The 24,177-nt window shown below is 45.6% G+C and overlaps 1 protein-coding gene across 2 annotated transcripts in view; it reads left to right on the top strand.

The window, feature by feature from the left end:
- The window catches only part of LOC119159449 (uncharacterized), a 116,340-nt gene that overhangs the window by 55,998 nt on the left and 36,165 nt on the right, over positions 1-24,177 (top strand). The gene's annotated exons all lie outside the window — the stretch shown is intronic.

A 24,177-nucleotide genomic window follows, 5' to 3' on the forward strand; every position in this document is an offset into this window, starting at 1 on the left:
GGCAGAAGATGACGATACAGCCTTTGTCGGAGTTGTAAACACGGCAAATGTCGCACAGCTGCAACGAGACGACCCCGAACTAGAACCCATAATACGTTTTTTAGAGGGTCGCACTTCAGCTGTACCTAGACTGTTTGCGAGAGGGCTTTCGTCATTTTGCTTGCGCAACGACGTCATGTATAAGATGAACTTCACGCCACACGGAAACGACTACTTACTCGTCGTCCCAACATCTCTAAGGAGCGAAGTATTACAGGCATGCCACGATGAACCAACATCCGGCCACCTGGGTTACACGCGTACGTTGTGCAGAGTGAGGCAGAAATACTACTGGCCACGACTGACGGCAACCGTTCAACACTATGTTCGGACGTGCCTTGATTGCCAGCGCAGAAAAGTTCCACCCGTCAAACCAGCAGGCCTCCTCCATCCTATTGACGTGCCTGTTACTCCATTCGCTCAAGTCGGAATGGATCTTTTAGGCCCATTTCCAACCTCATCAGCAGGTCGCAGATGGATTATAGTAGCCACCGACTACCTCACTCGTTACGCCGAAACCAAGGCTTTGGAGAGGGGCACGGCAAGTGAAGCAGCCCGATTTTTCGTAGAGAATGTGGTGCTGAGGCATGGTGCTCCATCAGTGGTAATAACTGACAGGGGAACTGCATTCGCAGCCGAACTATTACAGACAGTTTTAAGACTTAGTGGCACATCCCACCGGCGAACAACGGCGTATCATCCGCAAGCGAATGGTCTTACGGAACGTCTCAACAAGACACTAGCGGATATGCTCTGCATGTACGTCGATGTGGACCATAAAAACTGGGATGAGATCTTGCCGTATGTCACGTTCGCCTATAACACGGCTTATCAAGAAACAACAAGAACAACGCCATTCCGCCTTCTTCATGGTCGTGAAGTCACCACTATGCTGGATGCTATGCTGCCGCACGAGTGCGAAGACGCTGAAACGGATGCTGATTATATCACTCAGCTGGCCGAAGAAGCCCGACAACTTGCACGCCTACGTATTAGTCGCCAGCAGGACTACGATTCAAGACGGTACAACCTTCGTCACCGACCAGTCTCCTACGAGCCAGGAGAGAAAGTTTGGATATGGACACCTATTCGGCGCTGTGGCCTCTCAGAAAAACTGTTAAGACGGTACTTCGGTCCCTATAAAGTTCTGCGACGTCTCAGTGACATTAATTATGAGGTTGTTCCTGATACTGCGCACTCTTCAAGGCGTCGAAGGTATGCTCCAGAAGTTGTGCACGTGGTACGCATGAAGCCTTATTTCGCCGAATGAACTCATGCGTTTCCAACGAGTACAAACCGCTTTGATTATAAAGCATCGGGACGATGCTTTCTTGAATGGGAGGCTAATGTCACGGCTAAAGGCCGGGCAAGGAGACAGAGGACGACGAAGTGATGAGCGTGGACAGCACCCACGATTCCTCTGAGAAAGAAGAAGTAGAAGTGGCTGCTCTTTTGTTCTGTTAATACAGACCTCGTTTTTCTGGTCGCACCGTCGTCCTGTACTCTGTTATTTTCACCTAGCGACAATATGTGTGGTTTAACGTTCCAAAACCACCACATGATTATGAGAGACGCCGTAGTGGAGGGCTCCGGAAATTTCGACCAGCTGGGGTTCTTTAACGTGCACCCAAATCTGAGCACACGGACCTACAGCATTTCCGCCTCCATCGGAAATGCAGCCGCCGCAGCCGGGATTCGAACCCGCAACCTGCGGGTCAGCAGCCGAGTACCTTAGACTAGACCACCGCGGCGGGCAGTTCTTGAAATGTCGGCTGGATGGCGGTACTTGTATATGATGAAGGTGTGATGAAAAGATGTGAGATGGCGGTACTTGGAGTGTTTACTTGATGGACAGACACCCCGCAGGGGCGTCTGCGTAAGCAGGCGTTTGTGTGTAGCGACGCCACGGACCCAAGTTAACGGGTGGTTTCGTCCTCTCCCACGCCTAGTTGTGCGTGGCTTAGCCGTGTCTGGGGAAAAGGGGATTCTGGGGGTTGAGCTGACGTCGGGTGATTGGACCTTTAAGGCTTCCGGCAAAGGCAACACATCCCTTTGACCCTGGCTTCACGTAGACGGCACCCCTAGGCTGACCCCCCCCCCATAGGGAAACCATCAGTCGCCTTTTTTTTTCTATTTCTTTCTCTCCCCACATCTTCGTCTTTCTCTTTTATTTTTTCGTGTGATCTCTTGAATTCTGATTTTTCTGGCGGCAAGAGTTAACCTGGTGTACAGTATCCAACCTTGGGTATGCTATATCGGGTTAAAGTCGCTTCGTACAGCTGGCGTCTGCGGTAGCTGTGGGTTTCTGCGATAGCTGCGATAGTGGGTGGCTGGCCTCGCTACCGAAAACAAAAAAAAATTATTGGTTCTGCCTCTTTCTCACACCTTCCCAATCGCCCTCTTTCTGAAAGAGGGCGCATCAATGTAAGCTTCCAGTTTTTTGCAAAGAACACTGAAAATTTTCCACATTTCCACATCTTCCGCACTGAATGTCCTGACGTAACAGCAAGATCATTGTCACCTTTTTTTTAGTTTCAAAGTGTCTTACAGACACCTTTGGACCGGATTACAAAGCAACAAGCCCCGCCGCGGTGGTCTAGTGGCTAAGGTACTCGGCTGCTGACCCGCAGGTCGCGGGTTCAATTCCCGGCTGCGGCGGCTGCATTTCCGATGGAGGCGGAAATGTTGTAGGCCCGTGTACTCAGATTTGGGTGCACGTTAAAGAACCCCAGGTGGTCAAAATTTCCGGAGCCCTCCACTACGGCGTCTCTCATAATCAAATAGTGGTTTTGAGACGTTAAACCCCACAAATCAATCGATTACAAAGCAACAAAAATGGCCAGTGGAGACATTCCGCTAAAACTTAAGCACAAGGCCCAATATGACAAGTTGAAATCTCTGGCGCCTTTTGGCACTACTCCTATATCTGTAACAGCCCACTGATCTTTGAACACAGTCCGCAGGGTGATATCCGACAGCGACCTCTTAAACCTCACAGAGGCTTAACTCCTTGATGGACTGAAAGATCAGGACTGAAAGATCATCTAAGTGCAAATAATCAAAATAAAGCTCAATGACCATGAAGTACGAACAAAGCACTTAAACCACACCTTTGATACTGCCACACTCCCAGAATATATCCAAGCAGGGCACATAAAGATGTGCGTCCGACCATATATACCTAACCCTCGCAGGTGCTTCAAGTGTCAGAAGTTTGGCCGCTGCTCACAGAGCTGTCGTGGCCGCATGCCATGTGCAAAATGTGGGTCTCAAGAACATGAAGTCAAAAAGTGCACCTCTGATCCACACTGTTCCAACTATGACGGAGATCACCCTGCTTACTCTCGCTCTTGGCCTGCTTGCAAGAGAGAGAAGAAAATTACAACACTAAAGGTCAAAGAAAATATCTCATACAAAGAAGCATGAAATAGACTTTCAATCGTGCGAGTTTGTTATTCCGATGCGGCGCGTGCGGGGGTGGCGCCACAACGGCCTTTTCCATCTGCGCGGTTCATGCACAGTGGTCCGCGAGCAAACTCTACCCCCGCAACACCATCTCTTTCTACAGCCAAAGCAGTCCCTGGTGTTCCCCGCCAACGACCATTCAGGCCTCTGGGTCTGCAGTTCCTGGGCCATCTGCCAAGGCATAGATCCCTAGGGCCGTTCCATGCGCTACCCGCACAGCCGCAACGCACGTGCCGGCACACCTGCCGCTCCCAAGCCGAGGGTGAAAGAGCGTTGTCAATTGGCTTATTTGTCCCCCTCTTGCATGCGGCAGCGGTCCCGGCGCGTGCGTTGCGGCTGTGCGGGTAGTGCGTAGAACGGCTCTCACACCCGCACACGGGCACCGTGAGCGGACGTCTAGCGTCTCTGCCGAGACGATGGACACTAAGCAAAGACTATCGGCGCTTCAGACGTCGAAAGATCGTCGTGGTTCTAAGGAGCCTGCCAAAAAGGAAAAAAACACATATTAGGGGGCCTGGCCTTCTAAGCTAAGGTTGTCTACTTCGATGCACCACACAAAAACTCACTAGAAAATGGCAACACAAATAATGCACTGGAATGTTAGAGGTCTTTTCCACAATCTCGATGATATTACTCAACTTTTACATAAACACAATCCCAAGGTGCTGTGCATCCAAGAGACACATCTGAAGCCAAGCAAACTTTCTGCGACACTATGCTATGTTCCGCAAGGGCCGGGATGAGGCCACTGCTTCGTCTGGTGGTGCAGCTGTAAGAGTAGAAAAATCTTTGTCTTGCCAACCTCTTAATCTGCAGACGGCACTCAAAGCAGTGTCAGTCGGCGTCATTCTATTTGACAAACTGCTCACTGTGTGCTCACTATACATACCACCAAACTACAAACTTAACCGCACAGACTTCCATCACCTCATTAATCAGCTGCCGGCACTCTACGTTGATGTTGGCGATTTCAATGCTCACGACACATCGTGGGGGGGACGCCCGCTGCGATACGAGAGGCCGATACGAGAATTCGGCTTTTAGTTAACGCGCACGCTGCGAATTTCTAATTGTTCAACAACGCACAGAAGACAAGAAAGGGTTGCTACGTTATACTCGCTGGGCGTAACCGCCTAGGTTTTAGAAAGGTTGAGCGAGCGTTGGGCCGCAGTTCCATGAATACAGTGAACTAGTATATACCATGAACTCGATATGGTTAAAGGTGGGAAGTAGACACGAAGCGCAAGCCGTAAGAAAGTGTGCGTGTGCCTCCTCTCGTTCAGTCCTTGGAATTTCCGCTGGATGGCGGTGCTTCTATAGGAGGAATATATGATGAAAAGATGAGAGATGGTAGTACTTGGAGTGTCGAATAGATGGACGAACGGACACACAGACAGATGCATAGACGGACGCACGAATGGCTGCACGGACAGATGGACGCATGGACGGACGCAGGAGCGGATGCATGGACGAACGCAGGGGCGGACGTACAGATGGACGTGCGGACGCACGAACAGACGCACGCACGGACGGGCGGATGGACGCACGGGCAGTCACACAGACGCACGCATGGACGGACGGAAGAAAGAACGAATGGCTGGACGGATGTTTCACCCCACTTATCATCATTGACTCTGTGGATATGCTGCCATTCTTTAATCATTGGTCGAATTTTAAGAGATATAAATAGCTTTCACGTCATCTTTCCAGGCATCCGTAGCACAACCTCCGAGTGGAGGTTGCTGCTTCGGTAGCTACATTAAAAAGCACCTGCCTGGAGGCTCTTTCCCACAAGGATTGTTGATAAGACAGTCGTGCTGTTATCCTTCTATGCTTTTATTACTACGATCACTTGTCATTTATTCTCAATCCAAGCGTCACGCCATTCTCATGATTTTAGTATCTATGTGTTTTACCCGCCTTATGGTGCGGAATTTCAGGCAACTATACAGCGACGTAACATTATCATAGCCCACATCCCTATACATGCCATCGTTATACACCGACAATTGTTAAAATTTTGCAATTTTATGGCACTTTTTGGCCAAACATGGCCTTTGCGCCAATAAAACCAACATAATAATAAATAATAGATGGACAGACAGACGGACTCCTTGTATATGCTGTGATTTTTCGTGTGTGTCGTCAGTTTCGACAGTATACAGTGCTTACGGTTCTCGGCTGCTGGCCCGAAAGTAACGTGCTCTACCCGGCCGCGGGGGTCGCATTTCGATGGAAGCGTAATCATAGGGTCCGGGCCGTGTACTGCACAAGGTCAGAGGACGTTAAAGAATAGCAGGTAGTCGAAAATTCTGACACGCTCCGCTACGGCGTGCCCCATCGTGATTTTCGCACATAAAACGTCAGATATTATTTCCGCTTTCTGTTAATGCCACTTGAATTATCACCGTTTTATGTAGCAAGACTTGCCCCTGTCATATAAAAGGGGCATGTAAAACCGATATAGCGCTGACAGATAATCCCTAAGCATTTCTGCACAGGAAGCACCAGCCGGCCTCAAATATAAGGCTCTAAGGATCACGGAGACCATTAAGAAGAGATTTTCGGGCCCATGTACTCTTATATATTCCGCTTCGTTTTCCGCTGTCAATTTCATGCTGCATACGCTGAGCCCACGTCCAATATTGATCAGAGAATTCTATATTTCTTGTTTTCACTGATGGTTGCACCTCATAAGACTCAGGGGTCAAAGTGTGGTATTTCGATGCACAATATAAAAATTTTAAAAAATGATCTACGCAAACAACGTGTCACAGTCTTTCGTGTCATTCTTACAAGAAAGGGTCAAGTAACTGCAGGAGAACCCGAATGCTGTATCCGCGTCTGCACTGCAGAATGAAATCGATAAACCGTAAAAGATCAAGCCTCCACGAAGCTGCTCATCATGGCTTCGTCTCCCGCGTCTTTCGCCGCTTTGGAAGTGGCCGCTGCGGTCAGGCAGCCGCGAATGCAAAAGTAATCGTGGTAGCTCCGAGGAAGGCATAGTGGAGAGCATGCAAAGCCGGAGCAGCGAATATGTTGGACAACTTGAGCAGCCGTTCACCTTGGGACGCCACTCGACAAGGCAGAAAAAGAAACAGCTGAGAGATATCCCAGCTTTTCTTTCTTTTCATTTCTTTCGTGTACAGGTGCTAATCCAGGCGCTGTCGAAAGAAGAGGATTGACCAGTTCTGCATGAGGAAGGGACGTGCCCCTGTGCTTTGCCGCAAGTCTGTGCCTGTGACGGCGTTTTAGCGGCCGAAGCTGCGTGCTCCGAACCTCCGGACGAATACTCGGCAGGTACTTTTGTTAGCGGTACGCTGAATATAAAAGAACAAGTACCTGCTTCACGGCGATGTTCTAAATGCGAAGCATTTCTTAGCGAACTTCGGCAACCTTGAGCGTATCTATCTATCTATCTATCTATCTATCTATCTATCTATCTATCTATCTATCTATCTATCTATCTATCTATCTATCTATCTATCTATCTATCTATCTATCTATCTATCTATCTATCTATCTATCTATCTATCTATCTATCTATCTATCTATCTATCTATCTATCTATGCCCCACCGCGGTGGTCTAGTGGCTAAGGTACTCGGCTGCTCACCCGCAGTTCGCGGGTTCAAATCCCGGCTGCGGCGGCTGCATTTTCGATGGAGGCGGAAATGTTGTAGGCCCGTGTGTTCAGATTTGGGTGCACGTTAAAGAGCCCCAGGTGGTCAAAATTTCCGGAGCCCTCCACTACGGTGTCTCTCATAATCATATGGTGGTTTTGGGACGTTAAACCCCCCATATCAGTCATCATCAATTATCTATCTATCTATCTATCTATCTATCTATCTATCTATCTATCTATCTATCTATCTATCTATCTATCTATCTATCTATCTATCTATCTATCTATCTATCTATCTATCTATCTATCTATCTATCTATCTATCTATCTATCTATCTATCTATCTATCTATCTATCTATCTATCTATCTATCTATCTATCTATCTATCTATCTATCTAGACGCCTACGACTTCTAGTTCTCCTGCCCGTTTCGATAATGGTATCGATACCAAACTTGGTATGGCATAACATGACTGTATGAAGAACCTATTTGACTTGTCATACAAGAAAAGTATGATATGTATGTCGTGCATGTCATGATTTACATTTCATGGTACTGCAGCTCTCGCGGTGGTTTTGTTCACATGGCATGTTGTAAAACTGGTATGGTATGGCATGATTGCATGGCGAGCACAAGCGACAGACCCTAACTTGAAAATCATCACATGCGTGTCATGTAATAACATGACTACATGCCACGCTCATGGTGCGCTCGTGGCTGTTTCGCTAGTGTCACGTATACCGAATTTGGCATTACAGTACGTGAATGGATGATGAAGGTATGTGACTAGTGCAAACATGATAATCACGAGATGCATGGCATGTATCAACATGACTACATGCCACGCTCATGATGCACTGGCAGCCGTTTCACTAGCTTCACATATACCAAATTTGGTATTACGTAACGCCAATGGATGACGAAGGTATGTGACTGGTGAAAAGATGATAATCATGAGATGCGTGTCAGATGAGAACATGACTAAATACCACAGTCAAGGCGCCAATACATTACGACGTGACGTGGTTCGCGTGCTTGCCGGCGTTCGTTTCGTCGCGTCACGCCGACGTTGCCACGCCCGGCGCTGGTCTTAAGTGCCAACCACTGGCACGCGTATGCACGCGCCTACGCGTCAAAAGCGTCTAGTCGCGCCTGTGGAGGAAAAGGGCCCGCAACTACTGGCACGCGTCGAGCGCGTTGACGCCCACGCGTCCAAGGCCGATGCACTTGTTGCTTGATCTTTTGGCTTAGAACTGTCCAAGTTCAGCACAGAACGGCACGTTCTCAACTGGAGTGGGAATGTATGTTTTAGAGGATATGAGAACACGTTAACAAGTTGATAGTGCTTCAACCACCACAGTTTAGACTATTTTAGTTTAGACTATTTCAGTGCCCAAAGTAACTATAGCGGCATGCACCAGAAATCAACATCGGTGCGTGCGCCGCTCCCGCGAATGAACATTCGCGTCTAGCATACTGTACGTCTATCATAGGCGTGTGCAGGGTTCTCCTTAAGGAGGGGGGGGGGGCAAAACTTTGTCCCAGTGCCCCTCCCCAGAGCTGACTTAGAACCCCCTCCCTATTATGTTAATATATGGAGTTGACATTGAGCTCGCCCCCCCCCCCCCCTCTCTCTGCGGTGAATGAGGCGTGGCTGCCCTCCTGATCAGGTTTACAAACCACCGGGTTTCTATACCTGCACTACCAAAGTTACTAACAATATCTTGCATATGCTGGTACCTTCAGTATATTTACACAACGTATTTTATATCAGTCAACTTAATAATCACGCCTGCAACTTCATGATCTGACAGATTTAAGTCAGTCATAAGACTACAATTGAGGCCAGAGTAGCAGGTTTTCGGCTGATGTGTGTGTTTGAAATATCTTCTAATACAACAAAGCACACCTGGTTCTTATTGATACAACAGATATTGGTCATAAGATAGGAACCAAATACTGCGTAGAATGCCTTCGGGCATTTTCCATAGTCGAAATGTGCTCTAATGCAACGAACTGTGCCTGACACTTCATGATGTGACAGATATCGGTCATAATATTGCAACTGACCCCTGTATGGAAGTCTTCTGGGCGTTCTCTTTAGTCAAAGTATTCTCTAAAACGACAGACGACACCCAACTGTTCATGAAGTCACAGATACCGGTCATAATATTAGAACTGAAACCTTAATGCAAGACTTCTGGACGTCGTCTTTAGTGAAAGTATTCTCTAAAATGACAAACGACACCCAACTGTTCATGAAGTCACAGATAGCGGTCATAAATATTGGAACTCAACCCTGTATGGAAGACTCCTGCATGTTGTCTTTAGTCAAAATATTCTCTAAAACGACAAGCGACACCGAACTGTTCATGAAGTCATAGATATCGGTCATAATATTGGAACTGAACCCTGTATGGAAGACTTCTGGACATTGTCTTTAGTCAAAGTATTCTCTAAAACGACAAATGACACCCAGCTCTTCATGAAGTCACAGATATCGGTCATAATACTGGAACTGAACCCTTCATGGAAGGCAGCCAAAATGTCCTCCAATGCAATAAAACACACCCGACACATCATGATGTAACAGATATTAGTGACCAGATTGGAACCGAGCACAGCGTGGAACACTTTCGGATGGTATATTTGTTTATTTTCAAATACGGCTGCTCACTGTGAGGCTACTGCAAAAGTGGCGTATATATATATACAAAATGAAAGGATTTAAACAGTAATATCACATTAAGTGTGCCAAGGTAAACAAATGTCCCTTCCTTTGAGTGCACCCCTGTAATAAATGAGAGAAATAGGACATTATTATAATACAAGTGCCTCCAAAAAGTCACACACACTGGTATTAGGAATCAAACCAAGTAGATCAATCTAGTGTTTGATAACTTTATTTGAACGTGTTAGAGAGCTCTACAAATTACTTCTAAGCTGGATGGTGATTGCGGATCAGTGCTGTGTTGAAGACTTCAGCACTTTGCTGGTAGTTTAAATATCCTTTAACATCTACAAAATGCATCTGACACTTCATGATGTGACAGATATCGGTCATAATATTGCAACTGACCCCTGTATGGAAGACTTCTGGGCGTTGTCTTTAGTCAAAGTATTCTCTAAAACGACAGACGACACCCAACTGTTCATGAAGTCACAGATATCGGTCATAATATTAGAACTGAAACCTTAATGCAAGACTTCTGGACGTTGTCTTTAGTCAAAGTATTCTCTGAAATGACAAACGACACCCAACTGTTCATGAAGTCACAGATAGCGGTCATAAATATTGGAACTGAACCCTGTATGGAAGACTTCTGGACGTTGTCTTTAGTCAAAGTATTCTCTAAAATGACAAGCGGCACCCAACTGTTTATGAAGTCGCAGATATCGGCCATAATATTAGTACTGAAACTTTAATGCAAGATTTCTGGACGTTGTCTTCAGTCAAAGTATTCTCTAAAACGACAAGCGACACCCAACTGTTTATGAAGTCATAGATATCGGTCATAATATTGGAACTGAACCCTGTATGGAAGACTTCTGGACATTGTCTTTAGTCAAAGTATTCTCTAAAACGACAAATGACACCCAGCTCTTCATGAAGTCACAGATATCGGTCATAATACTGGAACTGAACCCTTCATGGAAGGCAGCCAAAATGTCCTCCAATGCAATAAAACACACCCGACACATCATGATGTAACAGATATTAGTGACCAGATTGGAACCGAGCACAGCGTGGAACACTTTCGGATGGTATATTTGTTTATTTTCAAATACGGCTGCTCACTGTGAGGCTACTGCAAAAGTGGCGTATATATATATACAAAATGAAAGGATTTAAACAGTAATATCACATTAAGTGTGCCAAGGTAAACAAATGTCCCTTTACTTTGAGTGCACCCCTGTAATAAATGAGAGAAATAGGACATTATTATAATACAAGTGCCTCCAAAAAGTCAGACACACTGGTATTAGGAATCAAACCAAGTAGATCAATCTAGTGTTTGATAACTTTATTTGAACGTGTTAGAGAGCTCTACAAATTACTTCTAAGCTGGATGGTGATTGCGGATCAGTGCTGTGTTGAAGACTTCAGCACTTTGCTGGTAGTTTAAATATCCTTTAACATCTACAAAATGCATCTGACACTTCATGATGTGACAGATATCGGTCATAATATTGCAACTGACCCCTGTATGGAAGACTTCTGGGCGTTGTCTTTAGTCAAAGTATTCTCTAAAACGACAGACGACACCCAACTGTTCATGAAGTCACAGATATCGGTCATAATATTAGAACTGAAACCTTAATGCAAGACTTCTGGACGTTGTCTTTAGTCAAAGTATTCTCTGAAATGACAAACGACACCCAACTGTTCATGAAGTCACAGATAGCGGTCATAAATATTGGAACTGAACCCTGTATGGAAGACTTCTGGACGTTGTCTTTAGTCAAAGTATTCTCTAAAATGACAAGCGACACCCAACTGTTTATGAAGTCGCAGATATCGGCCATAATATTAGTACTGAAACTTTAATGCAAGATTTCTGGACGTTGTCTTCAGTCAAAGTATTCTCTAAAACGACAAGCGACACCCAACTGTTTATGAAGTCACAGATATCGGTCATAATATTGGAACTGAACCCTGTATGGAAGACTTCTGGACATTGTCTTTAGTCAAAGTATTCTCTAAAACGACAAATCATGCCCAACTCTTCATGAAGTCACAGATATCGGTCATAATATTGGAACTGAACCCTTCATGGAAGGCAGCCAAAATGTCCTCCAATGCAATAAAACACACCCGACACATCATGATGCAACATATATTAGTGACCAGATTGGAACCGAGCACAGCGTGGAACACTTTCGGATGGTATATTTGTTTATTTTCAAATACGGCTGCTCACTGTGAGGCTACTGCAAAAGTGGCGTATATATATATACAAAATGAAAGGATTTAAACAGTAATATCACATTAAGTGTGCCAAGGTAAACAAATGTCCCTACCTTTGAGTGCACCCCTGTAATAAATGAGAGAAATAGGACATTATTATAATACAAGTGCCTCCAAAAAGTCAGACACACTGGTATTAGGAATCAAACCAAGTAGATCAATCTAGTGTTTGATAACTTTATTTGAACGTGTTAGAGAGCTCTACAAATTACTTCTAAGCTGGATGGTGATTGCGGATCTGTGCTGTGTTGAAGGCTTCAGCACTTTGCTGGTAGTTTAAATATCCTTTAATATCTACAAAATGCATCTGACACTTCTTGATGAGACAGACATTGGTTTTGAGATTACAGCCAAGCACTGTGGCTTTCACATGTCATCAATTGTCACAATACTTTATAATGCAATAAAGCATGCCAAAAATTTTTGATGGGACAGATATCGATCAAAGGATTGCACCATAGCACCGTACAGAAGTTTTGGCAAGTTTTCCAACAGAACTAAACTGAATATGCTTAAGTGCATGCGTATATACAATCCAAGTTAATGCATATACTAAAAAACTGAACAGAAATGAAGAACTCCTTGGAAACACATACAAATATTCAATGTTCGGAACCATCGAATATCTTCAGCTCATTACAGTCTGGAGGAACAGATAAATACATGCACAGCTCTGAAAGGTCTCAAAAGTCACATGAGGTACTTTTTGCATTTCTTCTATACAAAGTGCAGTACCATACTAGTGCACCTTCATTCATTCTGTGCATACATGTGGTGATCTTCTCTTCCAACAATCGTGTCATCGTGCAGCTGATTTCAAATCAGGTGCTTCTCACAAGGTTTTCAGTTATCTGTCCAGCTGTGAACAGAACGCGCGTTATGTTATAGTAAACTGTAAAACGACGGAGAAGCGCCATTGTATGCCTATAGCTATGAGTATCAGAATGAACTATAAATTAAGAATGTGTGTGTTAGAATGCCTCCAAACAACGTATGTGCTACTGAGCGTGGCAGAGAAGCAGAAGAAGCGAGAAGTGAAATAGCAGGCAATACCAGCAGCACCTAATCATGCAACTTTCTTTTTCGATCACCACAGCAACGCACGCTCGAGTTTCTGTCTTGTACGTGAATGGAAACGAGACCGCTGACAGCTCAATGTGTCAGCGTCACTGGTACCCGACACGAAGTCACATCTCACTGCTTCCAACCAGCGCACGCTTGTTATTAGCTTGGCAACACACGAAAACGATTAGCACCGAAGCCAACGAATGTTTCCGCGTCATACAATTCGCGAATACACTTATATAAGTACGTACGTTTTCACATCACGGAACTGTGTTGGCTAGTGCGAGGTTCGCTTTCAGCGATGATGAATACCGATGTTGAAAACAAACACATTGCAGATAGAAACTCCTCCGTATGAACTACGCGATATTTCGGGCGTCGTATATGGTGTCTATATTGCGACGGAAACTACCGTAGAGTTTTCTCAGCCGATGTGCCTCGCATGTGCTGGTTCATACGAACTAGATGGTAGAGGCCTGCGCTGGATGCAGATGACACCGATCTGAATTGCCTCCGCGGTAGGCGAGGGCTCACGCTCAAACCTTCGAACCTCCGAAGTCTGCTTACACTCGTTTTTAGCACAGAAAGTCACAGATCAAAGCACAAGAACACCGACATGCTCCTTTCGCTCGGCCGACGATCGCACACGGGACCGGCGCTAGCATAGCCGGCCGGCATTCGCTGGATTTGTCGGCGTCGCTCGAACTCGGCACGAAACCACGTCACGCTGGTAGCACTCGCAGTCGTTCATCGTTTCGTTGTCGTTCTAGATTACGAAGCGGTCATTCAGGAACGTTTGGAGTAGTTTTCATGCTTGCTTTCAGCACTCGGCTGTGCCTTCAAAGCGGCGGCCATTAGGCACAGCATTCGGAGTCATCGCGGCCTCTGGTTGGTTGGCGCCGCTGTACGCGTGGTGACGTATAGCGTACGCGAGGCGAAAAATCAAGCCCGGCTTGATCCCTCGCGCCTGCTCGCGTATGCCCCGCCGACGTCGACGCCGAGAGGCGCATTTGACGCTTTTGACGCGTAGACGCGAGCGTACGCGTGCCAGTGGTTGGCACTTTATACTCGCAGGCGCGCGCCACGCTGCGTTGCTTTGACGCATGTGCGTTTCAGCGTGTCCGGCGTCCCTCCGTCACGAATGGAGGGAGACTCAGTGTTGTCTGGGTAACGCATCGGGGCGAAATACAACATGTCGCATTTCGCTCCAGTTGCCATCAAGCCGCGCCGACACATGCTGGTCGCGCCTCCATGGCGTCAGACTATACAATGCTCGCGTTTTGCTAACGTTGCGTCGCTGTGCCCAGCGTGCGCTCGCGTCAACGCTACATTGGAGAATATTGGGAGCCGTTTTGCTAGCTTCACATATACCAAGTTTGGTATTACGTGACGTCAACGGATGACGAAATATATGACTGGTGCAAACATGATAATCCAAACACGCGTGTCATGTAACAACGTGACAACCTACCACGCTCATAGCGTACTCGCGGCCGTTTCGCTAGCTCCAAATATACTAAATTTGGTATCACAAACGTCCATCGATGACGAAGGTAAACGATACATCCAAACATGATACTCATGACACGGAAGTCATGTACGGCATCATTATTTCCTACCTCGTAACGTTGTGCTGATCTTAAAGTGACATTTCAACATTTCTCATTGGTGCTTGGCATGTCATCGGTTACCACTGTACGTGGGATCTGCCAATTTTCTTTCTTTCTTTCTTTCTTTCTTTCTTTCTTTCTTTCTTTCTTTCTTTCTTTCTTTTCTTCTTTCTTTCTCTCTTTCTTTCCTTCTTTATTTATTTATTTATTTATTTATTTATTTATTTATTTATTTATTTCGTTCTCTTCATTTTCCAGTCGGTGCTCTCGCACTCGTATTGTAAATGACATAGAACCACCGTCGGTGCATATGGAAGCTGCACACACTACTTGCTAGCGCAACCTATAAGACAAAGCACAGAACGGCGTCATCACCAAGTTTAATAGCTCGTGGTCTCCGAGGTTAGCTCCCGACTTTTGAAACGTTGTCGGGTCTAAATGCGAAAGCGATGCGATGCTCTGCACAGTAGATCCAATGTCACCTAGGTTGAGTTGGTAGGGCGCTCCAAGAAAAATCACAGCATATCCACGTAGCGATTGATTATGAGTGGGGTGAAGCTTCGAAGGGTTTTATCAGCAAACTATGGATCATCAGCTGGCCGTGTCCATCCGTCCATCCGAACGTCTATTCATTTGTCTGTCTGTCTGTCTGTCTGTCTGTCTGTCTGTCTGTCTGTCTGTCTGACTGTCTGTCTGTCTGTCTTTCCGTTTGTCTGTCTGTCTAGCCTGCCTGCCGTCCGTCCGTGTGTATGTATATGTATGTATGTATGTATGTATGTATGTATGTATGTATGTATGTATGTATGTATGTATGTATGTATGTATGTATGTATGTATGTATGTATGTATGTATGTATGCATGCATGTATGTATGTATGTATGTATGTATGTATGTATTGTATATATGTATGTAATGTATATATGCTTGTATGTATGTACTATGTATGTCCGCCCATCCGTCCGTCCATCCTTTCATCTTTCCACATGTCCGCCTGTCTGTGTGTTCATCCATCCGTCCATCTTGCGGACACTCTAAGTACCACCATCTCGCATGTTTTCATCATATATTCATCGCATACTAGTACTGCCATCAAGCGGAAATTCCAAGGACTAAAACGAGAGGTGGCTACTACATACAGAGATGCACGATCTATGCCTTAATGAGCTTCGCCCCTAAAAGCATTCGTTTCAATGCTAACATATAGGCGCCATACCGTTGTGCTGAGACTACCTAATCGTTATCTGTCGGTGCTCTTTAGTTATATAACGCTTCTCTTCTCCGCTCGTAGGCGGCAGCACCACCCCGGTAAATCCAAAGCACAGGTACAAAGAAAAGTGGTGTGACATATAAATATAGGGCGCTCCCTATACATTCTTTCCATATGCGCCGGTGGCGTAGTTGGTTAGACATCTGGTGTTTATGGCTGCACCGAGAGGTCGTAGGATCGACTCCTGGATTTCCCGAAAATTTTGAAAAATGTCTGTTTATTTTGTTGTGTTCTGTTCATCTAAATTTTAACAACGTCATGTGCATGACAAAAGTACGTCAGGGAAGTTTTGATGAACGCTGTCAAAAACACTTTCGTGTTAGAAAAGAAGGAAAGTGCAACAAGCAACACATAATAACCAAAGGCAAAAATGGAAAAAGCGCAAGTAACAATAAAAGGAATAGAGGGGTAAAGGCTTCGGGAGCAAAACTGCGGGCCCAATTCAACGAAATGTTTGCTCAGACGTAGAATTAAATCATTGAGGTTACGTAACTGTATAAAGCTCCTATCAGGCGACAATTGTGAAGCATTCACTTCAAACAAGTCATTATTATGCAAGCAAAGAGCGACACCATTACCTCTTTTTAGGGGCGAAGCTTCCTCGATCCTAGCCTTGTCTTCCGTTGTGGTCACACTATAGAGCCAGTGTTGAATAGTTGACACATATCTGTGACAAAAGTAAAGGTTTCACAATAGGCTGCAACGTAGACATAGCATAATTATCAGGTAGGAGAACACTGTTCTCGGCGGAAAGAACTAATCAAGAAAAGTATTGATTAGTTGATCTCTATTAAAATGTGAATAGATGTTGAGGCTTCTCAAAAAAAATCTACAGACAAAGGCACACGTCGCTTACTTTATGTACAAACAAATTACCCATATCAATATGGTATCTTGCCATCGGTAAGAAGGCGGGTTCTTGGATTCACTTTCGAAGCATATCCTCCACTCCAGCAATATTCTAGATGATCCTTGAAATTGGCTAAGATGACTGAAGGGTCAAATAAACTTCATGTCTATATACACCTATGTCACTTAGTTTACTTTAAACGGGGCAATGATCCGGTAACGTATGGTTATTCACCCATGCGGTATACCCAGAGCTTTGTACACTCGTCATGATTCATAAGTTGCGTGGATATTTTAGGAGCTTGTTCGGCAAGCTCCTTATGCTGGCGCCTTGTCCGGCAGTGGCGGCCAGCATCTACATCATTGTTGCGAATGTATACATTCTCAACACGTATACAAAGGACGCAAGTTGTATACAAAGGACACCGTGAGCGGTGACTGGAGAAGTGTATACACTTCTCTAGTCACCGCTCATGGCGTCCTTTCCGGTGATTCCAACAAAGATCACTAGATGGCGTGCCTCCACCCAAGGCGTTAAGGTACCTGGATGTGCTCCTTCGAAACAGGGTGGAGACCGTGACTGCTTTTGTGGACGCCATATTGTTTCAGATGTTCACGTTCGCTGGCATAGCCTGGCATGCACAGATTAATCACTTTTAACAAAATGCGCGGTAATTTAGTTCAGTTCGTCGCTTTTGGGAGTAGGGCTTGCAATATGATGTTGGTAACAAATATATTATGTACTAATTATTACGCACGAAGCATTTGATGGCGAAAAGACATTTAGAGCGTATCTATCGGTCTGTCTCTCTGACTGGCTGCATAGATCCTCGAACTCTCGCGGCTGATTGACTTAGTCGACGAGTGCCAACATTGACCTGGCATAACAAGAGCACGCGAGAAACATAAATATATGCTCATTACATGAAAATCATGACACGCGTTTAATGTATACCACGAAATACGTGACATGATCAAGGAGATATATATGCAGCGGCCGTTTGGAGAACTCCATCTATATCAAAATCGACGTGGTATGATAAGAAAATGAGGAAAATATACATGACTGGTCATAACACGAAACATTTTTCATGCTTGTTATGTAGTCCATGACATGCATGACATGGTTGCAGAACTCTTACGGCCGACTTATTAACTTGATATGCCCAAAATTGACACGGTATAATAAGAACGTATGACTAACATGATAGACTGGTCACGGTATAATAAGAACGTATGACTAACTTGATTGACTGGTCATAACACGGATAATCTTCTAACGGCTGTTTTATTAACTTTATATATGCCGAAATCGACAGTGCATAATAACAGCGCAAGATGAAAAAAACGACTGGTCATAACACCGAAAAATGTTATGCATGCCATGACGCCATGACATGTGACCCGGTAATAGAGCTCTAGTAGCGGTTTTATTAACTTGTTGAGTACTAAAACAGACAGACAGACGGACGGACGGACGCATGCATGGACGGACGAACGGACAGGCGGGTGCAGGCACAAATAGACGAACGCATGCACGGACGAACAGATGGACAGACAGACAGGCAGACAGACGCACGGACGGATGGACGCATGGACGGACGGACACATGGACGGACGGACACATGGACGGACGGACGGATACTTCGCCCCACTCATCATTCACTCCGCGGATATGCTGTGATTATTTTCTTCGCATGGCCTGGCTTAATTGGTATCAGTGAGTATGAATCAGTATTTGTATCGCTCATTATTGATTGTTATGACTAAATGCTTATTTAGCATGAGCTGGGAATAACTTGTCTTGGCAAAGCTTATCTAAACTTATCAGCAAGGTAGCCTAGGCATCTATTTATTCACTCCGCATGGCTTAACGCAAAGCTTACCGTGTTGTTTGTAAGTGCAGTTTCACGCTGTGATTATGCATTGCAGCTATAGTAAAACAAGCAAGGATTTCCGTTGAGCGAGCTCGGAGCACAGGAACACACACAAGAGACAAAGAGGCACACTACACGAGCACTCACTAACAACTGGTCCCGTGATCCTAGTTCGCTGCACGAATGGGAACTACCGACTAGCCCATCTTTCTATCCTGAAGCAAGGATTTCTTTAACAGCATTTTTAGTTACAGCGCGAAAGCGACGAAGACGGAAGACAGAAGGGACAGAAACGAGCACTGTCTTCGTCGTTTTCGCGCTGTAACCAAAAATGCATCCGCACCAATTATCCCAACTTTCAATTTTACATTTAAAGCTGTTATGAGATCACAACTAGGGTCATATGCAGTTGTCCATTGCTGACGCCGGTGCCCGTAACCACATCGCACGAAATTAGAAAAAAAAACTAGTAAGGATTACACAGTGGGGCTCTAACACAGGTATGCTGCGTGCCAGCCCAGTATTCTACCACTGAGTCGCACCAGTTTTTTTTATTGCACCACTGAGTCACACTAGTGCTTGTGACTTGTTGGCAAACTTGCCATAGGCAGGCTTGATGTTGGAAAAGCAATCGCGTTAATACGACTAGTAAAGCGTTTTAAAACAGCCAAATAACTACCAGTCGACGCGCAATGCGAATAACGTGACGAGTGGGCCGTTCAATGCTCCAACCCATTACAAAAGTTTGTTTTTGTTCTCCTATAACCGGTGGCGCATGCCCACTTCAGCCATAATTCCTCATCGTCGTCAGCCACTGTAATAACAATCTAACAATCGGCACAAAATTACTAGCAAGTGTTTAGCGGAAACCACGCTTCTGGTTGCGATTACGTTAGGCTTGCGGGACACTATATTGATTATCTGAGAATCCCTGGTGGGATGGCTCTGAAAATTTTTTATATAATGTTCTTTAAGGTGCACTGACGTCGCACACTTGCACGGTCCTCTACCATTTGGCCTCTATCGAAAGACAACCACCGGGATTCCCCTCACGACCTCTGGGTCGTGCTTGGCTGCTGACCCAGAGGTCGTGAGGGGAATCACTGTTCCAATGAAATGGACTTAGTCACAGATTGAGGTAGCTTTCAATTTCAACTTGAAGGACCACGTATATCGTGCTTAACGAATTCGCGGTGCGTCCGTCATGATAAGAAGTAAATTGATGAACGCCGAAATCGAGGATGTGACATTCCAAGACTGGGTGCATTAGTTTGCTTCCAAATCAGCCTCTTGTGCGCGTGAACGCACACCCACATGATTGTGTAAGTGCTTCTGTGTGAGTGCACGAGTGTAAAGACGTGTTTGTGTGTGTGCGTGCGTGGATTACAGTGGGCGCTTGCGTTCGTTCGCTCGCACAGACCGTCTCAGCAACATCGCGAACTGAAAAGTTGGAGCTCAAACCGAACGCTCTGCATCGTGTGCTCCCATCTGTTCAAACGTTTTCTACATTTTCCTAAATGTTTCAGGTCTTCGATCACCTTGCCGGCTGCACCTACAGACGTGCGTCTCCGTTGACATCAAAGCGCATGAGCACATCTGTAATCGAAGTGTTCGAGCTGGTCGCAACGGTTTCGTTATTCACTTTCTGCTGAAAATCCCGTCCAAATCCCATGAAGTTCGCAAAGACAGCCATTCAATGGCTAATTTTGGTCACATTAATCGCCCTACATGAGGAAGTAAGTGCAGAGAAATTCAAACCATGCGGCCGGAAAACCGGTACGTGCTTTTTTTTTTACGCTAAGTTCAGTGACTCGTATATGTCACTGCGAAGACTGCAGCTACTTGTTTCCGGTATTACATTATGTCCCAAAGACTGAAGTGTATTACTCAGAAGTTATGACTCTGTGCCCTGCCCTGGCGCGCGTGGCTGCTGTTGTCGCCAATACTATCTGAAGGCAGCGACATATTCCCAGTGAGCGTCACACAGAAGCGAGGCGGGGTTTGATGTTCGATATAACTGTTTCAAGTGTTATTGTTGACGAGCACGACTTTGATTTGGGCGACTTGGTACATTCTCAATCGGTGGAAAAACAGCGCAAAAAGGACGAGGACACGGAAACACAGTACACATACGAGCGCTGAACTTCCGAGCATCATTATTGCACCGACTGCTAGTCTTTACAGCGCACTTTGAGATTCAACACCTCAAATCTTTCATATAAATAATTTTCTTTCCGTGTTTTCTTGTTCAGAGGTGGATTTATCGTTTTTCACTTGTGCTCTTTTTACTTGAGAGCGCAAGATGCATGGGGGCAGTGCAATTCATGTACGCGTGATAGCTTCCAAAGACCATGTAGTTTGCTTACCTGATGCTTTTTTTTGTGTGTGGTTTGATTTAAATGGTGTGTGCGGTTTGGTGCGCTGTCAAAACGAGCGGTCGGTGCAATAAAGATGTCAGTTATAAATTCAGCGCTCGAATGTGCTGTTTCTGTGCGCTCGTCCTTTTTGCGCTGTTCTTCCCCAGCCAGTGAACGTCGACCCTGTTGCACTATTTGAAACTGTTGCACTGTTGCGGCTATTGTATTTCAAGTCTGTAGCTCGAGTTTCAGTCCTATTAAGACTTTTTTCTTGCGGCTGTTGTGGCTCTACAACACCCGAAGCACAAAATTATTAGGACTGAAACTCGGGCTAGTTACTTGTAATGCCCTGAGGCAATTAAATGAGCCCACCAAAGAAATAGTTAGTGGCAATAAGACAGTCTTTGAAAGTTTGTCGCCTTTTGAATATAGAAGTTGCGCTACTCTTACTAGGCAGGTAAGTACTTCTGAACACTTCCGATAGTAGGCGCTCATTTCAGGGTCTGCCACATAGTTACCAAGTTTTGTGTCGGCATGTTGCCTGTCAAAATGCTGTGTTTCTTTGTGTACCTCTCTGAAACAGCTATAGTTATCGACTGAGCAAGAAGTAGCTCTAATGTTTCCTCTCTGTGTAACGTTATTATCAATCTGAGCCAGCCTGCATGGACAGGATACATTTCATTGCACATAGTGGCAGATCAGCTTGAGTTTCTGCGTGGCGCACCACGTGAGCTGCGTGAACTACCTCGGAGCGTAGTACGGACCTCGGTAGGACCCATGCATGGTCATAACAGGCGCGACAGTGCATGCCGGCATCACGCTCAGTTCTGTGGTTTAAGCACTAGATAATGCCTTTATGAAGTCGGAGGAGGTTTTAAGAGACACAACTAATTCTTTTGAACTTCGTGACCCGATTCGAAACGGCTTACCTAAAAAAAAGGCTTACCTTTTTGGTAAGCCTTTTTAATAAGGTGGTGAAGCACAACCGCTGAACATTTGCCGTTTTTGGTTGTGCGAGAAAACAGCTCCAATCCACCCGAACACACACGGAGCCAGAAGCAGGCCAGAAGTACGAAGATTAGACAAATATTTGTACTACCCATCATTACCGAGCTCACTGAAGTGCCGTGCGTTTTAGCTTTCATAGACACTAGCAACAGAGTTCCCTCTAGTGTATACTAGAAAACTCTATGCTCTGCCGGGTAGACTACCGGGGCTCTGCCCCGGTAGACCACATCGCATGGTGGCGCCCGCTCTAATCTCCTACACGTACTTTACCCGGCTTAGAGAAGAGGAGCGACGCTCCCTTTTCTGCCAATCGATGACACCCTTATTTCGCGGTGGCGAAAAGGAGAGAATCTTACGTCTTGGCTGCCCTCGGGCTTTACCTGGAACGATTCTGCTGTAGATACCGGGCGCACAAAAGTCACTGCAATCGTTGCACATTGTCCGTTTGCGAAAAGGGCACACTTTTCAGACACAGCGAAGCAATAACTGAGACGCTCATTCGCGTTAATCTGTACATGTGAGTACGTTTCGTGCGCATTTGTGCGTGAGAAACGCGGGGCACGTTTCGATCTGCCTTTTATTCTGCACGTAATCTTTGAATTTGTTGCTATGGCGTTCATTGCTTCGCCTTTGCGGCAAAGCTGTGACTTTTAAATGCGAAGCATTTCTTAGCGAACATCGGTGACTTTGAGCGTATCTATCTAGCCTCCTTCGACTTTTAGCTCTCCTGGTCGCTTCGATAATGGTATCGATACCGAATTTGATATGGCATAACATGACTGTATGAAAAATATATTTGACTAATCATAACATTAAAATCATGATATGTATGTCATGAATGTCATGATTTACATTTCATGGTCCTGCAGCTCTTGCCGTGGTTTCGTTCACATGGCATGTTGCAAAACTGGTATGGTCTGACATGATTGCATGGTGAACATACGTGATAGACCCTAACACGGAAATCATGATATGCGTGTCATGTAACAACATGAATACGTTCCACGCTCATGATGCGCTCGTAGCCGTTTCGCTAGCGTCACATACACCAAATTTAGTACTACGGTACGTGAGTGGATGACGAAGGTATGCGACTGGTGCAAACGTGATAGTTATGAGATGCGTGTCATGTAACAAAATGTCTACATGCTACGCTCATAATGCGATCGCGGCCGTTTCGCTAGCTTCACATGTACCAATAGATCGATGGATTGATATGGCTGTACCCTTTAGATCGGGCGGTGGCTAGCGCCACCAAGCCGTAATACTTAGTGAACCAAAAACTAGATTTATTTTTTTTCCTTTAAGTAGTGAGGTTGAGGACTCGTACTTTGCAGTGAAGGACCATCCTGATCCGACATCCGGAGCTTCATCGGCCTATGTTCCTACTTTCGTCGTTTTGTGAAAAACTTCGCCGACGTTGTCAGGCCACTCACATATTTGCTGAAGAAGGATACCACATTTTCATGGGGCCCTGAGCAGGCTCAAGCGTTCACCGCTCTCATCGGCTGCTTAACTACGCCCCCTATACTTGCCCACTTTAATCCTTCTGCTGCCACAGAAGTTCGCACCGACGTCAGTGCACACGGTATTGGCGCAGTTCTCGCTCAGCGGCACCACGGCAGACAGTGCGTGATAGCTTTGGCCAGTCGCCTGCTTTCCACCTGAGAGGAATTATTCCATCACCGAGATAGTGTTTAGCTTTAGCTTCGGCCGTCGCCAAGTTCCCGCCATATTTATATGGTCGCATGTTCTCCGTCGTTACGGACAACCACGCCCTCTGCTGGCTGACTTCTCTGAAGGACCCGACTGGACGTCTGTGTCGCTGTGCTCTGAGGCTCCGGAAATTTTTGTTTAGCGTCAGTTACAAGTCTGGCCGTTTGCACAAGGACGCAGACTGTCTTTCTCGTCATCCAGTGGACCTTCCTGATGCCGTTGCGAATGACCTGGAGAGCAGCGTGATGGCGTTTACTGATATCAGCGATATGCGCATTGAACAACGACGGGATGAGTCAGTGCGCAGTATCATCGACGCCATCCAGTC

Source organism: Rhipicephalus microplus, chromosome 1 (genome assembly GCF_043290135.1).
Source record: "Rhipicephalus microplus isolate Deutch F79 chromosome 1, USDA_Rmic, whole genome shotgun sequence".
In the NCBI taxonomy this organism is placed as follows: Eukaryota; Metazoa; Arthropoda; class Arachnida; order Ixodida; family Ixodidae; genus Rhipicephalus; species Rhipicephalus microplus.